This window comes from Chelonoidis abingdonii, chromosome 1 (assembly GCF_003597395.2).
Source record: "Chelonoidis abingdonii isolate Lonesome George chromosome 1, CheloAbing_2.0, whole genome shotgun sequence".
In the NCBI taxonomy this organism is placed as follows: Eukaryota; Metazoa; Chordata; order Testudines; family Testudinidae; genus Chelonoidis; species Chelonoidis abingdonii.
Window position 1 is genome coordinate 323,712,193 of NC_133769.1, and position 23,088 is coordinate 323,735,280.

General features: G+C 43.0%; 1 protein-coding gene and 1 pseudogene across 2 annotated transcripts in view; both read left to right on the top strand.

Annotated features, from left to right (window-relative positions):
• Positions 1-23,088, top strand: part of STARD13 (StAR related lipid transfer domain containing 13) — a 551,580-nt gene that overhangs the window by 181,409 nt on the left and 347,083 nt on the right. The gene's annotated exons all lie outside the window — the stretch shown is intronic.
• On the top strand, positions 11,705-17,644 carry LOC142046144 (DNA (cytosine-5)-methyltransferase 3B pseudogene; annotated as a pseudogene).

Here is a 23,088-nt window from a genome sequence, read left to right on the forward strand (position 1 = left end):
CTCCCTGACCCGGGGGCGGTGGGACTCCCTGGGCTTGCCCGGATGTGGCGGCGTCTCCCTGACCCGCGGGGCAGGGGTGCCCTGGCTGCCGGTCACAGCGGCGGCCCCTGACCCCGGGAGGGCGCCTGGGCTGCGGCGGTGACTCCCTGACCCGGGGGCAGGGGGTGCCCTGACCCCGGGGGGCGGGTGGGGACGCCCTGGGCTGCCAGATGCGGCAGCGGCTCCCTGACCCCGGGGGTGCCCTGGGCTGCGCGGCGCCTTGCTGACCCCGGGGGTGGAGGGGCGCCCTGGGCTGCCGGGTCGCGGCGGTGGCTCCCTGACCCCCGGGGGGTGGGGACTCCCTGGGCTGCCCGGATGTGGCGGCGTCTCCCTGACCCCGGGGGGGGGGGCGCCCTGGGCTGTGGCGGTGGCTCCTGACCCCGGGGCAGGGGGTGCCCTGACCCGGGGGCGGTTGGGGACGCCCTGGCTGCCCAGATGCGCAGCGGCTCCCTGACCCCGGAGGGGGGTGCCCTGGCTGCGGCGGCGGCTCCCTGACCCCCGGGGCCGGGGGCGCCTGGGCGCGGCGGCGGCGGCTCCCTGAGGTGGGGGGCACCCTGGGCTGCCGGGCTGCGGCGGCGGCGCACTGACCCGGGGGACACCTTGGGCTGCCGGCTGCAGGCAGCTGCTGCCGTCGGCAGCTCAGCCCCTCCAGCAGCAGCGGCTGCAACCATTTAAAAAATTTTTGGAGGGGCACCACTTTTTGGCACCCCCAAATCTTGGCACCCTAGGCAACCGCCTAGTTGGCCTAAATGGTTGCACCGGCCCTGACTACATGCATCTGACGAAGTGGGTATTGACCCACGAAAGCTCATGCTCCAAAACGTCTGTTAGTCTATAAGGTACCACAGGATTCTTTGCTGCTTAAGCAACACTGTGCAGCTTGAAGTGCTTGCTTTTGGATAATGTGTGAAATCAAGGCCTTGATCACTTGGTCATTAATTTTTCAAGAGTTGGTCTTGATTCACATTTAAGAGTAGTTAACCCTAGGTCCCTTGCCAAATTTCAGCTCCAAAATCTGCCTACCTATAATTGTCCCTGTAGCTTCAATTAAGTTATTCTTCATATCTTGTTCTAAAAATGCTGTCCCATAGTGGTTGTGCTTTGATCTCAGAAATGATTGTATTTCCATGGTAGGTAAAATGATTCTTTTTATACAGTGTGTTGAGTGTTTTGAGATACAAGGTCCTGTACAAACTTTAAGCTGTTTTTTGACATCGGTTGAAGATCTCAGGTAATAATCATTCATAGAGTAAACTTAAATTGCTTAGATTTTTTTGCCGTAGTTTTGATTTTAAAAATCCAGATGAACTTGTTTTCTCTTGTTTTTATTTATTTATTTTTGGTTTGGCCATTTTAAAACCTAACAGCAACTAAGATATTTGTGTATTTTTTTGAGTTCTTGATCATTCTAAAATCTCCAAAGGGTATAAATATATCCTATCTTTCTGGCAATGAAATCACTCTAAACAGTAAATTAAAATATTTTTCCTAACTTGAATCATATTTTCAACTCTTAAACAGTTTTGTAATATTATGTCACCATATTTTCCCTTTGGTCAGTTATTGCACTAAAACATTAATGATTAAATGAAGAAAATATTTGCCTAGCTCTGGAATGTTTTAAAGGCATCAAATGTTAACATAAATTCTGTACCCTAGGGACATATGAGACATAATATGGGCGCAAATATTATGGATCATATGGCAACTCTGTACAGTATTTTGAAGAAGTTTAAAGTAGTGTTTAGAAAAAAACATTATAGATTAACCAGGCTGTAAATCTTTCAGGGCTTAGAAAGTCATTTTGTATAGGAGATGAGAACAGGGGATTACAATATATTTTGTGCACTGCTGCTTCTTAAATGAAATTTTGTCAAACTGAGCCTGGGTGTGTGTGTGTGTGTGTGTGTGATTTGTTGCATTGTACAGAAGCAACTGTCAGAACTTTTGAAACTACAGACTAATAATAATTTGGCATTTGTATAGTACCTCCATGTGAAGATCTGCAAGCACTTCGCAAACATTAATGGATTTAGACTCAAAACATCCCTGTTAGTATATTAGTAATACCGGGTTGTATTCACCACAATGGAGAAAAAACTAGCACTTTGCATCTCACCCACTATGTGCTTGCAGAAGAGGGAGTTATCTGCAAGGAGTGTAGTTGCAATATTTTTAGGATGAGTAAAAATTGATTTTTTTTAAAAATCCAAAAAATTAGATTAAAAAAAAATCAAACACTTTTTTTTAAAGAATAAACTTGTTTAAAATTTTAAACACTAAATGTTAAAGTCTAAACCATACTATAATCCAGGCCTGCACAACTCATAAAGTGGTGAGGGCCACATTACTCCAAAGAAAACAGCTGAGGGCCGAAACCCCCCGGCCCCGTGGAAACACTCCCCCCAGCACCTCCCGGCCCCATGGAAACACCCCGCCCCAGCACCGCCCAGTCCTGTAGAAACAAACCCTTCTTCCCCAGCGCCGCCCCACCAAAACAGCTGTGGGCCAAAAAGGAAGGTTGGGGGTGGGTAGTTGATACTTTATTTTAAATCAACCAGGGGCTCCCAGCTGAAGAGGTGGCTGGGAGCCCTCGGGGGCAAATTAAAGGGCCCGGGGGAGCCTGGAACTTTGTGGGGCTAGGGCAGGGATTTAAAGGTCCCAGAGCTCCTGCCACTGAAAGAAGCCTGAGCCCTTTAATCCCAGCACCAGCTCATCCGCAGGAGCCGCGGCCAGGATTCAAAGGGCTCTGGGCTGCCCGCAGTGGCAGGGAGCCCTGAGCCCTTTAAATTGCAGCCACAGCCGGCCAGAAAACTCTGCGGGCAGCCCAGAGCTCTTTGAATCTCGGTCGCAGCTAGGATTTAAAGGGCTCTGGGCTCCCCGCCACTGCAGGGAGCCCAGAGCCCTTTGAATCCCGGCTGCAGCCGGGATTTAAAGAGCTCTGGGCTGCCCGCAGAGCAACGTGTGCGTGGGATTTAGAATCCCCCCATAGGCCGCATAGTGAGCCTTCGTGGGCTGCATGCGGCCCATGGGCCACATGTTGTGCAGGCTTGCTATAATCTATTAAATTCATTTAAAATGAAATAAAACAATTAACATTAGCAGTACATATTTACTGCCAAAGCTTTAAAGAAAGTAAGACCACTGATCTGGTGAAAGTCATCGGTTGAGCACCTGGATCCAGAGTTTGTTGAAGTGCTAAACCAGCTTTTGACAGCAGTCTCCTCTACTGCAGGTGCAGAGAGAGAATATCGTCTTCATTTCAGTCTATTCAACTTGTACAGTTCAATGACTACTTCATTCAAAGTTTTAAAAAAACCAAACAATTGGGAGGAGGAAAAAGAGGAAAGCTTGTTTTCCTCCTCCAATCTATGAATAAAAACTAGGTGTGAGTGGATGAGATCTACTAGTTCTAAATAAAACCATGAAGGACTTGGTGACCAGAAAAAATCTTTCAATTTACTAACTACTGATAATGCTCCCTGTGTTAATAAATCAGTTAGTTTTAAATACAAAGCATGTTTTGATAAACTTTTTCTCTTATGATCTTAAACATAAGCATTTGCACATTTTAATTGAACTGCAATTTCCTTCCAAACAGAACTTGACACAAAGCAGAAGTAAAAAATAATCTAGTAAATAAGAAATGCATAATTCACCAATTATGTTTGAAAAGTTACATTTATTCAGATTTTTAATTTTATGTTTAAGCTGTATAATTGCTTAAATGTCTGTCTGTCTTTCTCCTCCCTCACTCTCAGGTACATAGGGCAGACACCAGTTTCCACCATTTATTTCAGTCTTGAGTTGGAAATAGATGTGTATAGATCCTGTGTATTGTTAGCAAAAAGAAGTACCACATTTAGTGTAAAGGCTATATTTAGTTGTAAATCAGTAAGTTTGAATGGTTACCAATCAATGAGAATCAACTTTTCTTTCAGAAAATAACTAAAAATTACAAATTCAAATGCATGATTAAAACTGATTATTTAAATCAAGGTTTTGTTCTTTCTGATTTAAATCCTAATTATGTTAGTCAACCCTGATACTTTTTCCTTCCTGATCAAAGGAACGAATGAAGCAAATCTGACCCATGTGTGGAAGCAAAAGCACAATGTGTAAATTACTGTCCAGGGGCACACAGGAAAACTATGGCAGTGCTGAGAATAGAACTTACGTCTCTTGACCTTCAATTCTGAGCCCAGCGGTGCTGGAACATTTTTTATAGTGGGGATGCTGAGAGCCATGGAACCAAACTGTAAACCCTGTATTTAACACTTCAAGCCCATGGAGTGCAGCAGCACCCTTAATTCCAGCACCTATGTCTGACCCTTAAGCACATGATCATCCCTCCCTTTATGCAATGGTCCATTGCAGCAGTGCTGCTTGCTGCACTCCTTTGCAATTAGTTCAGAATATAAAAAATACCAAATGTGTTTAATTCTTTGCCATTTCCTATTTTAAACAAGCTACTGTGAAGCAAATCCTGCTGCACAAAGCATTCAGGTGTTCTGTCAGAACTGCTCTTTCTTTCTCCTTCTCTCTTCAGAAACCAAACAAAGTGGCACCTCCCAAAATGAAGCTACTGGGAACTATATATTTTTAGTTATATAGATTATCCACCTGCTGTGCATTCAGTACTGCCATACTTCATTATACAGTTAGCGTTACGGTTGCCAACTTTCTAATTGCACGAAACTGATCACCTTTGCCCCGCCCCTTCTCTAAGGCCCCGCCCCTACTCACTCCAGCCCCCCTCCCTCCATTGTTCACTCTCCCACCTTCACTCACTTTCACTAGGCTCAGACTGGGGGTTGGGATGCAGGAGGGAGTGAGGGCTCCAGCGGGAGGCTCTGGGAGGGGGCTAGAAATTAGGGGTTCAGGGTGAGGGAGGGGGCTCTGGGCTGGGACAGGGGCAGGGGGTTGGTATGCAGGAGGAGATGAGGTGCTGGGGATGCAGGTTCTGGGGTGGGGCTGGGGCCAAGGGTTTGGAGTGAGGGAGGAGGCTCGGGGCAGAGAGTTGTGATGTAGGAATGGGTGCAGGCTCCAGGAGGTAGTTTGGGGATGAGAGGGGGCTCAGATTTGGCATAGGGGATTGGGTTGCAGGAGGGGGATCAGGGTCTGGGAGGGAGTTAGGGTACAGGAGGGGGTTCCAACCTGGGGCAGGGGCTTCGGGGTGCGGGCTAAAGCTGGGTGGCACCTGGTTGGCAACGCAGTGGCACCAAGGCAGGCTCCATGCCTGCCCTGGCTCCACAATGCTCCTGGAAGCCGCCGGCATGTCTGACCCCTAGGCGGAGGCACAGCCATGCGGCTCTGTGTGGTGCACACTGCCTGTGCCCCAAGGCGTTGCCCGTGCCCGCAGGTGTTGCTCCAACCTTACCCATTGGCCACGGTTCCTGGCCAATGGGAGAGGCAGAGCCAGTGTTCGAGGCGAGGGCAGCATGTGGAGGTTCCCTGGCCACCCTTGCGCCTAAGTGCTGCAGGGACATCCTGGCTGCTTCCAGGAGGTGCGCGGAGCCAGAGCATGCAGGGAGCTGTGCCACCGACCGGACTTTTAACAGCCTGGTCAGCAGCCATCAGTTAGCATGAGGATACTTAATCTATCAATTACTAGTTGTTTGCTCTTCATATGCATGCAATGACTTCATAAAAGTGCTAAATCATTCCCCTTGGTCATATAAAATACTATCACCCCTTTATCACACATACACAAAACTTGCACGTGCACACAGTTTGCTCACTGTGGAAATGCAGGGGTAGCTTGTGACTAGTAGCACCTGTGATTGTGCAATGTGGGGACAGGGTACAAGAAGATGCTGCTCATGGGAAAGCCACAATTCCAGTCATTGTGTTGTGCAATCTTTTCAATGATTTCGGTGAGTTGGATCAGGACCTTTAGGGCACACGGCCCTGTGGAGTCCTGCATGGCCAGCAGCCCTAGAAACCTCAAACCAAGAAGTAGGCCATGTCTTCGTTTTTCCCTACTCCACTGGCTAAGTTGGTCAGGGAGGAGGGACACTATACTTTCACCCTGTTATCAGGATCTTTGGCTTAAAAGCACAAAACAGCCCTTAGATAGTAGACCAGGGCAGAGAAAACAGAACTACAGTACAAAGCTTAAAAAAATACCTTAGACTTAAAATAAGCATTTTTTTAAAAATCACAATATTCCTTTGTTTACAGATATATTTTTTCTTTGGCATATGGTATGATTTTTGAAACTTAATTTCAACAAATTTTAAAGACAGTGATTCAACTTACCCACAGTGGAAAATGATTATTTCTGTGTATTCCATACGGTATTTAAGAAAATTAAGTAGATCAGAGCAGTAACAAAGAATCTGCTGACAGGTGAAATAAAAGGATTTTTATCCTTCTCTGCTTGAGGATTTATAAAGTAGGTTGAATTTTCTTTGGATGCATATACCTCAGTATAAGAATTTGCCTTATAACACTTGGTATAAATAGTGTGATAACACTTCACAGAGCCTCAGCTTATCAGGGGAATTCCAAATTCTTACACTGACTGAAGCACCCTTGTTGTCATGCTATCCTTGTAAATATTTTATGTTGGCTTAAGGTTCAAGGGCAGATATCTATTTTTATTCTGTGCTTGTGAAAAATCATGTGCCTAAAAATCTTTTGGTATTGTCGGGGAAAAGAAGACCACCTCTGTGATTTGATCAGACAGCCTGAGGCACCTTTATTGAATATACATCTGTGCACAGGCGGAGGCCAGCATGTCGCCCTGCAAGGGTTAGGCTGACCTGCCTGTTACAAATGTTACTGAGCTTATAAAGGTTAAAACCGCAAAACGTCACACATAGATACAGCCTTATTTAGAACACAAATTGCTAATGTTGCAAAACATGACTAATATTTACCCTATGGCATACATATTGCTATTTAGCAAGCAACTCTCACACATTTTCCTATTTTCCTGTTATAGTCTTTGCCAGTCAAGTCTGCGGTTTTACCGTTTTAGCACTTTTTCTGTAGTCTCGACAGCAGGGTCAGCTGTTATCAAAACAGATCTCCTGGTTCCCCTTTATCCACATCTAGTTCCTCTTTTGGGCCCTGACTACATCTTTCTGCCTCAGCATGCCCTTTATACAGTAAAACAAGCTAAGTTAAAGCTCTAAATTATTTTTGCTCAAAGGCCTAGGGCCTAAGATAATAGGGAGGGGGGTTATTTTCCCTAACAGGATAAAAACATTGAAGAATAGCAAAGTCAGTTGAAAGCCATTTCCAGAAATACAAATTCTGACGCAGTTCTTCTTTTATTAGATGTGTTAAATGATACTTTGCTAAGCCTCTATCTCCTTTACAATAAATAGCTGTTCAAAACAAAAGAATCCTCACAGAGTAAATTTCAAAATAAAATGGATGTTTGTATTATGAAACATCAGCACACCTGGGTACTTAGGGCAGGTTGTAGATCAGTTCTAGTAGCTGAATCTCTTACACTTCCATGTTCTACAGTAACATACTTGTTTTTCCAAACTATGCTAACTTAATATCTCTGACACTCTCCAAACCATGAATTCTGATGACTGGTAAATACCCACAGGTTTGGGTTATTCTTTTAGTTTACCCTAAAAAGCTTTCCTACATCTCTGCTTTTATTTATTTTTATTTTTTTCCTAATAAGATATGTTTTATCTTCATTTGGACGCAGAACGACCATTCCTAGCATATTCTGGGATTCTAGAAAAGAGTGGAAAATATTTTTGATACATCTAGTACGGGACATGAGATTCAAAACTGAGGCCTTGAAAACTTGAGGTCATGAAAAATCCCATGGCTTTTTTTAAAAAACTCAGGATGTTAATCAAGGCCTGCCTTATAGTGACTCGGCCCAGATTTTTAGGCATTGCTCTGCTTAGCATTTCAACAGTGAAATCCCATTTTCAGACATGATTCAGGCACTTAGGAGCCTATGGGCAAGTCTACACTAAAGTGCTACATCGGCACAGCTGCGCTGCTGTAGTGCCTCTGGTGAGATGTGCTAAGCCGTTGGGAGAGGACGCTCCTGTCAGCATAATTACTCCACCTCAGCGAGAAGCGGAAGCTATGTTGGCAGGTAGTGGCTGTGTGCTCTGGGGGAGGGGAGGTTCACACCCCTGAGTGACATAAGTTAGATCAACTTAAGCAGTAGTGTAGATCTGCTCTAAGCCTCATTGACTTTCGATGACACTTGCATTCTTAGGTGCAGAAGGGTACATCTACATAGTGATTAAAAAGCCCATGGCTGGCCCAGCCCAGCTCAGCTGACTCGGGCTTGCCGGGCTGAGGTTCCAGGCTGAAAAATTGCTGTGTAGCTGTTCAGGCTTGGGTGGGAGCCTGAGTTCTGGGACCCTGCAAGGGTGGGAGATCCCACAGTTTGGGCTGAAGCCTGAGACTGATCATCTACACAGCAATTTTTAGCCCTGCAGTCCAAAGCACACCATGAGCCCAAGTCAGCTGAGCTGGGCCAGCCATATCCACGGGTTTTTTGTCCCCGTGTAGATATATATCTGAAGTCATCTTTGAAAATGGTACTTTAGCCATCTAAATTACTTATGCCTTGCAATGCTAAGCAGAGTAATGTCTAAATACCTTTTAAAAGGTCTAGGGCTTAGGTCACTTTTGATTTTGAGTGCTTTTATGAATTTTACCTATTCTATCTTCCTACAGTCTCCCACAGTTTCAGATGGATAGAATATTCTTCTTCTTCTCTACTTCTCCTCCTCCTTCCCCTCCCCCTCCACGTACTAACTGGAACTGTTGTGTTATACAGTGATAAACAGTTGCTGTGTCCACCCCAGAAGTGGCTGCAGTTCACTGTGGAAATAAAATGATTCCTCTATATACCTGTAAACAGTTTGTTTCAGGTTGCAGCGCTCTGTAATAATAAATGGCACCTATATAATTTTTTTTAATCTGGGGATCTTAAGTAACTTTAAAAAAAATAATGTAGTGTTACCACTACGGTTGGGTAGAAAACGATTTTCCCATCCTGCAAGAATTTTTGAGTTTTTGAAAAATTTTCACATCTTAAATTTTTCTGATTTCTATTTTGGGTCAATCAAAATGTTTCATTTCAATAATTCTGAAACATTTTGTTTTGATTTCAACCTTTTTTTAAAGCTTCTTTAAAATCTAAATTTGCTAAAATTTGCAAACTAAAAGTTGTTTTGACTCAAAACTGAAGCTTTCTGTTTCAAAAATGTTGAAGTGGGATGTTTCAACAATTAAAAAAAAAAAGTCCCCCAAATTTGTCCTGCAAAGATTTGTCAAAACTGACCCGGTTTCATGAACAGTTTTGGTTGCAATGAATTGGCATTTTGGGGTGAAAAACTAGTTTGTTGACAAATTCCCAACCAGCTTTAATTACCTTACCCCAGTGAGGTAAGAATGTATTGGCCAGGCAAATGGGGAAACCCTGAAGTGGAAGGAGCAGGACCATGGCTTCATTTCCCCTTACTGCACTGGCAGAGTCCTTACACAAAGGTTAAAGCACAAATTTTCAAGTGTCCCTTCACATCAGGGATGTCAGTTTTTGGGTGCCCAGTTCTAGACACCTAAGCCCTGATTTTCAGAAGTGCTGAACACTCTCAGCTGAAGTTAATGGGAGTTGTCAGTGCTCAACACCTTTGCAAGTGCCTATGTCACTTAGGAGCCTATTGACCTAGGATGCTAAGTCACTTAGGTCCTTTGAAAATGGCCCTTTAAGGCTTGCCTACACAAATATTTAGTTCAGGGCAAGCTGGGATGCAGATGTACTCTGCACTAGCCTGCCATACACTGCATGCACCATGCTGATGCACTAACAGTTCCGTAGTGCACTTTGATCTACCCCATTTGGAAAAGGGAGTCAAGCCAAGCACACTAAGGAACATGCCTGCAAGGTCCGCACAGACAGCTAATGTGCGACAGGCTAGTGTGCGATTGATTCACACTCCAGCTTGCCACAAACTTAATGTTCATATAAACAAGCCCTTAGGCTCTTAGATCACATAGATGCTTTTGAAATGGCTATGCGGCATTAAAAATTATTTCAGAAAACCTAACTCTTATAGTAACAGCTTAATGCATCCCAGCATTTCTGTCTTTCATTGGCAAACTTTCAAATATCAATCCAATTGAAAAATCAAATAAGCTTGTTTATTTGCAGGCCTTATTATATATGATTTATTGAAGGCCTGGATTCTACTCTAGTTTGAGCTGAATACGTGTGACATTATTATTAATTAAATCTGAGCACAGAACTAGGTTTGGGAGCCAAAGGAAGTATGGGCAGGAAGTCCAGCATGGGTGAGTCATATCATGTGAATGCATGGCAAGCAATTATTGATAACATTCAGCCAAACCACACTGTTGATTTTGGAAGATTTGGTGTGGGAACTAGAATTAGAATCCTGACCTCTCTGGCATTTTGTTTGTATTTATTTTTCCAAAAAATCTGTTTTTATTTATTTAACAGTTCTTACTAGAACTAGGAGCCCTAGTTACTATAATGCATCAGCATTTTTCAAGAGACTTTCTCCAGTTTTCTGTGTGAAAGAGAAATTTCCCTTTTGTGCCAGGCAGCCTGCTTTGTAATTTCTGCTGTGTGAGCTTAGACATCTGTGTGGTGATCTTCTGGGAATCCTTGCAGCTTGACACACAGTCTTAACTATTTTTAATCACTGCGTTTCAAATGTCTATAGTGAGTGTGATTACATGAATGCAACTAGTGTTCTCCAGATCTTACTGCTTTGGCATCTTCTCCTTCTATTTCCTCAGCCTCACTAGAATCTCAAAGTAATACAAAGGCTATCTGCTTCCAACACTCCACTATCCAGGAAACTTTTATTTTAAGTTTCTTTAATTCACAGTGCCAGCGAAATTGAGATGTCAAGTCACATGGTCATATGATCCGTAAAAACTCGTGTTTCCAGGTTATGAATATGCTTATTGTTGACACAGGTGTCCCCAAGAGGTGGAAGCTAATTGTCTTTTTAGATTTTAACTGTCCTTGCCCATCCGTATCCTTAGCAGTTGTAGTTACAATAACTATACCTTTATTGTTTCCTACCAAGAGGACGTGTGCCTGCACACCACCTGCTGTTGTGCTGAAATAATGATCTTGGTTGCAAACTGTGCTTGAAGACTAAAGACCAAATTCAGGTCTCAGATAACTTGCTGTGGCTCCCACTGCAGTCAGTGGGAGCTGCCTGCACATATCTAGGGCAGACTGTATCTCATCTGTAGTTGGAAACTATGGATCCTATATACAGTACTGTGCAACTAGCTGTGGCAAATATGACTCAGATGCCTTCTAATTTATCGCTAATTTTTACCAGGGTTTTACACGTACTCTCAAGTTAATGAAACACTACTTTCAGGGAGGTTGTAGTTGACAAACTCTGACAAAAATAATGTCCTATTTCATTTATCAAGTCCTGGGGCACATGATAACAGTGGTCATGGTTTATAGTAAGGGTCCCATTTATATATCATTTACAAAATGGTTAATAGATGTTGTAAGCAGGTTATATGTGTGAGAGGTATGTTATGGATAGTTATAAGCAACCAACTGACCTGACTCATCTGTGTTCCCCATGACACAGGAGAGCTCTCACATAAGGAAGGGTGTAAGGAGGTAGTCACTGGCTGAGGATTTCCTGGCAGGGTGGTTCCGATGGAATCATGCTGGGCAGATTGGGAATCTCTTTATCATGCTGGTGTGAAGTTTCTCACAGAAGGAGCCCCATTTACTTCAGTGGAACTGCTCGGGTAAGTAGCTGGTCATCAGTGTGAGTAAGAGGTCCAGAGTCTGGCTCATTATGAGGAAGAATCGCAAAGTCTGAGAGTCAGTGCAGAGATATGTGGCTTTATGAAGATGCTGCTGCCCATTTTATGGGGGGGCAAACTCCTCAGCCAGAATGTTTCAGGGAAACTTCCTAGGAGATCACAGGGCTTTTCTAACCCTAGAACTACACTCAAGGGTATTCCCACAAGAGAGGAAAATGAGCACCAATCATTAGTGAGGCTCTACTGTAGTCTAGTGTTTTCCATGTGAAGTGACCAGTTGTAGAAAACATAATGAAAGATTACCTTGGCAGAAGACGTGAATGTGAGCAACAGCTGGAAATCATGTGAGGAATCACATCTCTTCTGTAAATTAATACATACCATTGGGGACACTGACAATTTAAAAGACATGACACTCTTGAAAGAGAACAGTCACATATTCATTTGTGATAGTGTATCATTCAGTTGTTCCTTGATATAGTTATTTTGCAAAGCTAATATTTCCAGCTAGTTTATAGTGCATATTTTGGGGGAGGGGGGGGACAACACTGGGCATTCCTAGTGAAATTGCTCTAGTGAAACATTCCAACTGGAGGGAAGGCCAACTTCCCTTATTATCTCATCAGAAATGACCTGCACTATAAGAGACACATAAAACATTCTTTACAAATTATTATTAGGGCCCCTTTTTGCTAGGTGCTGTACCAGGACACCCCTCCACACCCGAAAAAATGGTTATGGTCCAATATAAGACCAGAGGCAGCAAACAGTTGATGAAGGAGGGGTGAAAGGATGAGGATAGCAGGCACAAAGGTGGTTACATATGTTGACAATTTCAGAACCTGATGGTCAGGAGACATTAACATTTTTTTTATACATACATACATACATACAATGATAAACATACCTCCGCAAACCTCACTGGTGCCCTATCTAGCCATTACCTGTGAGTAGTGTCCTGTAAGCATCATGGCGGAAGTGGGTCTTAAGGAGTGACTTGAAGGAAAATATGTTTATAGATTAGTTTGGGCCTGTTGCCAGTGAGAGATTTTCTGTTGAATTCAAAGAGAGCCGGATCTGGTCCTCAGAGTGCCTCAGGCTGGTAGGAAAATCCTGAACATGCCTAGTGATGAGGTGATGGTTTATAATGTAAAACTGGGACACTGCTGCTGTGTGGAGTGCAGGAAAAGTAACTGCTACAGCTTTCTTGAGGTCTTTGTCTTTTCTATAAAGAGAATATTACATATCTGAAAGGTTGATATGGCTGAGTTCCCTGAGCTTAGAAAGTCATTTCACTTCAAGCCTTCATTTTTGTCTGTTTCCTTGCCTTAGCAAAGTTCTGCCTGATTAAATCTCCCTACAGAACAAATCTTTCTGTATCTTTAGTGTTCATTTCATAAAACCTCCATGAGGTTTTTCTGCTCTATCCATCCCAGGCAATAAAGTTATGTTTTTTTTTTCCCCAGTATGGAAAAAATTACAATCACCCTCAGCATCTCACCCATTTCATTCACTTCACTGGCTTTCCCACTTCCACATCAGTGGCCAATTCCTGCTTCCATGATGCAGAGCCTGCTAGAGCTGTGCAATCCATGGAGGTCTATGACTGCAGAAACTCATGTATATCCTGAGAAGATCAGAGAACTGGAATACAATGGATCTAATTGAGGCATGTTGTGAGCACAGTGGATTATTAAGCCTTTAGGTATGAGCAAAGGAGCTGGCAGGTCTGTCTATTTCTTCAGTCTGTGCTGGCTTGGTTTGTCTCATGGCTTTAAATATTTATTTTCAGAGCTCTTCATCACCAACACTTAAACAAAGCAGTTTTTGTGGCACTTGATTTGATTTCTGTACTGAGTTATTCCCTCCCCACGAACAGATGTATTCAACTTCTGATAAAATTCCTTTTATGCAGTCTTTGATTAATGAGTAATGTTGGCTATGTAGTGCTGCAAGGCAACTTATTCAGAGGAAGCTGTTTCACGCAAACCAAAGTGAACATATGGAAAAGAATATTTGAAAAGACTTAGAACAATTCGCTTTAATGAGCTCCACAAACATGTTTTTATTTTTATTTTTATTTTTTAGGACACTGTCAAAGTAGTTTTTATGACCTTATATTTGTTGTCTCTTTTGCTCCTTCCCCCGCAAAATAACACGAAGAAACCACATGCTCACTGTTGGGACCCAAATAACCATGTTTATTAAATATACCACCCATTTCCTATACTCTGCACTCTTATTAATGATAACTTTCTTTATAGAATTAGATCTCAATCCTGCAGTGAGCGCCATCTGCCTATTGGGACCAGCCTGAGGGGTAGAAGCCTTCATTTTCCTCCATCGTAATTTACTAGTTTATTATAATAGGATTTCTCCGAACCAGCAGGATGCTGGCATTATTTATTTATTTTTAGAAAAAGAAGAGAGAAACTTGTTTGAAAGGAAATGTATAGAAATTACATACATCTTGCAAAAAATAATTATAAAATATAGGTCAAATTTTAAGCTTACCTACTTTCAAATTGCCCCTTTTAAATACAAAGAGAGCAGAGGAAATAGGCAGATGGGAGTAGAGAAAAGGAAAATGAGCCAAAGTGATTAGCCTGGTGACCCTTTCTTGTTTCTTGAGGTTTTTGTGCGCATTGTGCCATTGTTTCTGATGAATAAAATTAACATATTCAATTTATATTCAAAAAGAGGTTTGAATTCATTAATTTATGTAGTACTATAACACTACACTATTTAAACGTTAAAAACCAAATTGAAGGTGTAAGCTTTAACTTTGCAAATGATTTGTTGTACTTATCTTCTGTTTTTTGCATATTGAGGTGCTCATAGTAGTGACACACAAACTGAAGAATAAGATTTTAAAATGTAGCCATAGGATTGACTAAGAAAAGACTATAGCTCCCTCTCTTGGGTTTTTGTTAAAAATGACATATGAACAATTGAACATTGATCTATTTAATAACAGGTTAGCTTTTTCTTCAGCTCTCTAAATGTGAAATTTCTATAAAATTATCCCATTGTTAAATGCTTTAAAATGATTTACACGAAGGAAAGTTTTCATTATTTTGGAAAGAGTTTTCCGGTAGAAGTTTCCAGATAAAGCTCAGTTAAGCAGATTGAAGTCTGTATGGTAATTTAACTTAGGCAGCTGCAACAAAGACTGAACAGCCCAGACCATCTAAAGTATTTTACTAAGGAGAATAGTTACAAGCAAAGAAATTAAAATGAAAAGTTGAGGTCCTAGCTCATAAAGAATCAATGTATTTGTGACCTTTAGCCCTGGTCTACACTATGAGGTTAGGTCGAATTTAGCCACGTTAGGTCGATTTAAAAATGACTGCGTCCACACAACTAACCCCATTCCATCAATCTAAAGGGCTCTTAAAATCCACTTCTGTACTCCTCCATGATGAGGGGAGTAGCGCTAAAATCGACTTTGCTGGGTAGAATTTGGGGTAGTTCTGACACAAATCGACAGTATTGGCCTCTGGGAGCTATCCCAGAGTGCCCCATTGTGACTGCTCTGGACAGCAGTTTGAACTCCCATGAACTAACCAGGTACATAGGAAAAGCCCCAGGAACTTTTTAATTTCGTTTCCTGTTTGGTCAGTGTGACGAATTCAGAAGCACTCATCAGCACAAGTGACCACGCAGTCCCCCCAGAGTCATAGAGCGTAGAATGTTTCTACTCTACCCCTATCATCTCCGTCCCTGAGATTATTGCAGATTAGAAGGCAATGACATGTATTCTAAGCTCATGCAGTCCTCCCACACTGATAGGGCACAGCTTAATGCATGGAGGCATTCAGTGTCCAAGGCCAGGAAAGAATTAAGTGAGCATGAAAAGCGGAGGCAGGACGCAATGCTGAGGCTAATGGAGGAGCAAACAGACATGATGAAGCGTCTGTTGAAGCTGCAGGAAAGCCAACAAGAGCAAAGACGCACACACCCCCAGCTGCATCCACTGTATAACCGCCTACCCTCCTCCTCATGTTCCATAGGCTCTTCACCTAGATGCCCAAGAACATGTAGGGGAGAGGCTCTGGGCACCCAGGCACTCCACTGCAGAGGATGGCCCAAACAACAGAAGGCTGTCATTCAAACAGTTTGATTTGTAGTGTGGCTACAATAAGCAATGTGGCCTTGTCCTTCCCTCTTCCCGCTCTGCACTTGGGCTACCTTGTCTGTTCTCTCTCTCTTTATTAAAAGAAAGAAAGAAAGAAAGAGAATGCATGGTTTCAAAACAATAGTTACTTTATTTCAATGGGGGGAGGGTGGTTGGCTTACAGGGAATTGAAATCAACAATGGTGGCGGGTTTGCATCAAGGAGAAACACACACAACTGTCACATCAAAGCCTGATCAGTCATGAAACTGGTTTTCAAAGCCTCTCTGATGCACAGCATGCTTTGCTGTACGCTTCTAATCGCCCTGGTGTCTGGCTGCTCAAAATTGGATGCCAAGCGATTTGCCTAACTTCCTACCCCACCATAAAAGTCTCTTCCTTACTCTCAAAGATATTATGGAGCACACAGCAAGCAGCAATAATAATGGAAATGTTGGTTGCGCTGAAGCCTGACCTAGTCAGAGAACAGCACTAGTGAGCTTTTAAATGTCCAAAGGCACATTCTGCCATCATTCTGCATTTGCTCAGCCTATAGTTTAACTGCTCCTTACTACTGTCCAGGCTTCATGAGCCATGGGAGCCAGGGGTGGGCTGGGGTAGGTGTGACCATGCAGTGCTGCCGGCTGGGAGAGCAACCTGAGGCAGAAACCTCCAGCTTGCATGATATTCCAGGCAGGACTGAATTCCCATGAGATGAAACTTAAAGAAGAGAATGACCTGAAGTCTCTGGCTCCCATTTTGTGCTCTAAGAGGAGGATGGCCATGTCTGTCCAGGTGTCCCTGATCGACCTCACTGAGGAGCATTCCAAGGAGTCCTCCAAGAGCAGCAGTACCACGTCTGCCAGCAGCACCCAGGAAGACCAGAACGGATCCCCCGAGCTCATCACTGGGGAGCAGGAGAGCAGAGTTGCAGGGGAAGTGGTGGATTACCAGGATGGAAAAGATTTTAGAATTGGGGAGCTCATGGTGGCCTGCAATCATCTCCTACAGAGTCACGTCCAAACATCAGGCAGTCTTCCGAATGCGCTGGGTGCAATGGTTTGGGGACGGGAAGTTCTCTGAGGTTTCAGCAGACAAGCTGGTGGGTCTGATGGCTTTTAGGCAGCATTTCAACCACTCCATGTTTAATAAGCTGGTCTCCTATTGATGAGCCATACACCATGTCCTGGAGATTGCTAGGAGCCAGGCAGGGAAGACGTTCCCAGAACCCCCGGCCAAGTGGCTAAAGACTAACTTCTGCAACAACAGCAAGGAGCTGGTGGACGAGGACCAAAGCAGAGAGTAAATGGTTTCCGAAGTCTCGAACAACAACAGGAACCTTGAAGACAGTTGTTTGTTGTGCGGGAGAGAAAACCCAGCCACATTCCACCCGCTGTTTGAGGGAGGCCTTTGCCAGACTTGCAGGGATTGATTCCTGGAGCTCTTCTACATGTACAATGAGGATGGGTACCAAGGAGTTGCTGCTGTGTAGCAATGCCAGCTGCTGCAGGTGCTTCTGTGTTGATGCTTGGAGGTCCTGGTAGGGCAAGGTACCTCGGCCAGGACAACAGAGCAAGAGCCTTGGAGCTGTTAGATGTGTCAACCACAGAAGTGCTATTGGGTGTTACAGCACTGACCAGACTGGAATGTATGGCTGCAAGACTTCTTTACTAGTGACAAAGGACAGGAATATGATGCACCTAAAAACTAAAAAGACCCACACATTTCCCAGAGTCACCACCTTTGATAACATAATGTCAATAATTGCATTGGCTACTTGGATCACAGTGTCCCCCACAGTAGACTTGCCCACAACAGCAGTGGTGATGGTGAGCTGAGCGGGCTCCACGCTTGCCATGGTATGGTGTCTGCACGGGTAACCCAGAAAGTAAGGCGCAAAATGATTGTCTGCTTTTGCTTTTGTGACATGAACCCAAAACCACCTGCAGCAATGTTTTTGTCCCATCAGGCATTGGGAGGTTAACCCAGAATTCCAATGAGCAGCAGAGACTGCAGGAACTGTGGGATAGCTACCCACAGTGCACTGCTCCTTAAGTCAATGCTAGCCACGGTAGTGAGGACACACTTCACCGACTTAATGCGCTTAGTGGAGACATACGCAATCGACTGTATTTAGAAATTGATTTCTATAAAATCTACCTAATTTAATACAAATATAACGTAACACAAATAATAATAGTTAACGATAACCCTTATTTGTACCAGTTTATGTATCTTCTAGTGATATATGTGTCAGGCATTCTTAAGAATGAAAGAATTGTCATACTGGATCAAACCAGCAGATCATCTAGTCCAATATCCATTTTTCAGTAGTGGCCAGTCTCATATGCATCACAGATGGCATAAGAACCCTCCAATAGGCAAATGTGGAATAAACTGCCCCCTTACCCTGGTCTCATCCTGATCTCTAATTGTCAGAGATTGGCTTAAATCCTGAAGCACAAGGTTTAATACCCCTCTCAAAATTTGCATCATTAATAACTGTTATTAATAACATCATTAATATTCTTGATATCCTCCAAATGTCAGTCCCTTTTTGAATCTTGCTAAATTCTTGGCCTCAATGACTTTCTGTGGCAATGAGTCCCACAGCTTAGTTACACGTTGTATGGGAAAGTATTTCTTTTCTCAGTTTTTAATTTCCTGCCTTTTTATTTCATTGACTGTCCCCTTGTTCTTGTGTTATGAGACAAAACAGAAACTCCCAATCAAAGCTGGATCCAGTAACAATAGGAGTGAAGCAGTGGTAGTCTACACATGCTGCAATCACACCTCCCAGCTGCAGTGTAGACAGCCCTGAGGTAAACAGTATCAATTTTTTCAATCCCTCTTCATACTAGAGTGTTTCCAGGCCCATGATCAGTCTTGTCACTTTAATTTGAACCTCCTCCAGTTCTGCAATATCCTTTTTGAGATGGAGCCACCAGCACTGCACACAGTATTCCAGGTCAGGCTGCACCACTGATTTATATAAAAGTATTATAATGTTTTCTGTTGTATTCTCTATTCCATTCCTTATGCATCCTAACATCTTGTTAGCTTTTTGGACTGTAGCTGTACATAGAGCAAAGATTTTCAATGAGCTTTCTACAGTGATGTTTCTTGAGTTGATACCATTAATTTAGAACCCTGTCAGGGGCTAAAGTTGTTTAATTTTTTCCTCCAATGTGCTTTGCTGTGCATTTGTTGACATTTCTTCTGTCTATGTCTCAGAAACTCACCAGTGTAAGACCATAGTAAATATATCTGTAAGTTCTAGTTGTACTACATACATCAAATTCTAAGTTTTCAACCTGTTGGAAGCATTGGTGTTTTGAAATACACAAACATCCACTGTCTGCTTCAAAGCAGCTTTGATACCAAACGTATGTTTTTAACTGAGATGTATCTAGATTTCAATTTGGAATCAACCACTTTGTCTCTATTAGCAACTCTACTAAAATAATTCCAATGTTTGAAAGTTGCTGCTATTATCTGATGGGCATAGCATCATTTTCATGACAGAGCAGTACACATACAATATGTACTGTATAGGGCAACAGGACTGGAATGAATCCAGATTGGCTTGTCATTTTACTTATTCAAACCTAAAGGGAACTAATTTTCTTTGCCTTTTACCTTGCATTGTTCACCGTCCCCATGAATTGCTCAAGGTTAAATCTTACAAAGATAAGAAAAACACCTGAGGGATAATAAAAATAAACACAATTTTTGTAGAGATGGCTGGGAATTTTCCATTGAAATGATTTTTTGATAGAAAATGTAGTTTTTGCAAAATCAAAATTTTTCTGTTGGGGAAAATCAAAATTAAAGATTTTGGTTTGTTGAACTGAGCTGAAACATTTAATTTTGAGTCAGTTCAACATTAAACTGCATCTGCCTAAGGTGCCATGGAGACTCAAGAGAATAGTCGTTTGAGTGCTTCATGTCCTTATTCATTCCTATGGACTGAAATGGAATGATCTTGGGAAGTTGATGCCATATTGAAATCACCTCTAATTACTCCTGTTTCCTTCTGCTTGCATATTTAGTCTTGAGTATTTCATTTTAAAAAAAAGGTCAGGCCCAGACCTTGGCATTTTTTAGAGCTGTATGACTAACTGATTTTTTGACTCACTGGTTGAACAAAAATGTTGAAAAAAAATTCATTTTGGGTTGAACAAAATATTTCTTTCAACCCAAAATAAAATTTCATTTTGTTTTTGAGTTTTTAACTTTTTAAAATACATTGAAGTGAACTTCTAATCTAAAAGTCATTTTGAATCAAACTATCGAAACATTTCATTTTGAAAATGTTGAAATGAAACATTTTATTTTTTTCTAAATTTTTTTTCCTCTGAAACAATTCAGCAAGTTTGACAAAATTTTGGCAGGAAAAAAAATCTTTGTCTGAATTTTTTTTCCAATTCTAGTGAGGACTTCATCCCTAGTATCTCCAACTACCTGTCCTATCAGAATATAATTGCAGTAACCTGAAGGGGGATCTTTCATATCCCAAAATAGTTCTTTCTCCAGCTCTGATTCTTTTGTGAAGACCAGAGAAAGTCTTCTCTCTCAAATTTGTCATGGCCAGAGTTTGAGATACATTTCTAGAATTAGAGTAAAATAATCTGTTAGATTTTTCCAAGTAAATAAAAAGTCTTACACTTTGACGTTGTTCATAATTGTTACATAAATCAGCCGTAACTGAGTGTTAACAGTAAGGTTTGGACACTGTAAATTATTGATATCTAGGCAGCATATAGTTACCAAACATTTGAAGAGGTGTTGAGATGGGGAGCAGAGGTCTATTAAGACTGTGATGGGGCAAAGCCATATGGCTACAGTAAAGTACTGAGAAACAGATATGTTAGCCCCAGGCTAAACAAATCCCTAGGACCCTGGTAACCAAATGGCAGTTGCTCCAGGTTAATCAAGGCACCTGGGACCAATTAAGATCTTTCCAGAAGGCAGTGGAGATAGCTACTTTAATTAGAACACCTGCAGCCAACCAAGGCAGGCTAATCAGGGCACCTGGGTTTAAAAAGGAGCTCACTCCAGTCAGGCAGGGAGGAGCCAGAGGAGAAGGAGTGTGTGTGAGGAGCTGGGAGCAAGAAGGCAAGGAGCTGAGAGTGAGAGAGTGTACTGCTGGAGGATTGAGGAGGACAAGCATTATCAGACACCAGGAGGAAGGTCCTGTGGTGAGGATAAAGAAGGTGTTTGGAGGAGGCCATGGGGAAGTAGCCCAGGGAGTTGTAGCTGTCATGCAGCTGTTACAGGAGGCACTATAGACAGTTGCGATCCACAGGGCCCTGGGCTGGAACCCAGAGTAGAGGGCCGGCCTGGGTTCCCCCCAAAACCTCCCAACTCCTGATCACACACAGGAGGAGCTGACCCAGACTATGGGTTCCACAAGAGGGGAGGGTCACTGAGGTGAGCAAATCCGCCAATAAGCGCAAGACCCACCAAGGTAGAGGAGGAACTTTGTCACAAGACATAGACTATATGGATGTTGAAAGTTCCTTTCTGTCTTGCTCCAGAAATCCCCAGGAGCGTGCTCATATCCTTATCTATAGTAATTGAAAATATTTATTGAGGTAAGCTGTTGTGCTGTGAAAACAAAACACTAAGGGTGTGATACAAAGCTCATTGAAGGCAATGGAAGTCTTTCTATGGGCCTTGAAAGGCTTTGGATCAGGCTCTGTTATAGCTGAGCGTTGGAGAGATCAGAGCCTCCCCTGGAAATGACATGACTATGCAAGAGGAGTAAATGGCATTATTGGTATCAGTACGTTCTTACCAATAAAATCTCAAACTCCTCTTTTTTCCCCCTTCCCAATGGCCACTCTCTCCCAACAATACAACAGACCTACAGCCATTCAATGGCTGTGCAGTGTACCCATGGGGTACAGACATTAACCAAATACATGCACATCTTGTCAATACTTGAGCTTGTCTGGCCAACACTACTTCTGTCCTAAACCAGATAGAATGAAAAAACAGAGGAAGCCCTTGTGTTCAGTTCTGAGCTGCAGCAGCCACTCCTGAGGGGACAGGAGTGGGAGAGGAGACCAAGGTCTCCTGTCTTGCAGCTCACAGACACTTCTGGACCCCATGGGTGACAGGTGGAAGAGGCTTCTGGCAACTCCTGGGCTGGGTGGATAAACCTGTTTGTGTGGTTTTTGGATTAAGATTAAAATAAGATTTTCTTATACACTGAATACATTTTTACCACTTACCTCTTCTAATACACTTCATAGAACTCATAGCACTGCATAGCACTCCCAGCTATCTCCGTGACACCACTGATTTCCTGAGGAAACTACAACGCATTGGTCACCTCCCAGAAACACCATCCTAGCCACCATGGATGTAGAGGCTCTCTACACAAACATCCCACACACAGATGGAATACAAGCTGTTAGGAACAGTATCCCTGATGATGCCACAGCACAACTGGCTGCTGAGCTCTGTGCCTTTATACTCACACACAACTATGTGGAGGGGTTGCTGTGGGTTGTATGTGATGGCCAGTGGGAGTGTTGGTTTCTTTCTTGGGTTTTGTCTTGCAGTAGAGGCTTCTGGGAGTTACACGGTCTGGCTCTGTTGATCTGTTTCCTTAATTCCTCGTGGGGGTATTGTAGTGTTGAGAATGCTTTGGTGGAGATTTTGTAGGTGTTGGGTTCTCTGTCTGATGGGTTAGTGAGCAGATCGGTTTGTACCTGTCAGTGCTTGGCTGTTAGGACAATGGATCGTGTGATGTGCCCTGGATGGGAAGCTGGAGGTGAAGGTGCGTAACGGTCGGAGGTTTTCGATATAGAGTTGGTGGTTAATTGTGACCATCACTTTAATTTGCCTGTGTGTGTTCTAGAAGTGGATCTCCCGTGTAGATTGTCCAGGCTGATGTTGATGGTGGGGTGGAAGTTGTTGAAATCGTGGGTGTGGAAGTTTTTCTAGAGTCTCCTTCCCTGGTTCCAGATGATGAAGATGTCATCAATGTTTAGCGTAGGTAGAGATTAAGGGGCGTGAGTGGACGAGAGCTGAGGAAGCGTTGTTCCATGGTCAGCCATAAAAATATTGGCGTATTTGTGGGGCCATGCGGGTGGCCATAGCAGTGCACTGATTCTGGAGGTTTATATTGTCATCAACTTGAGA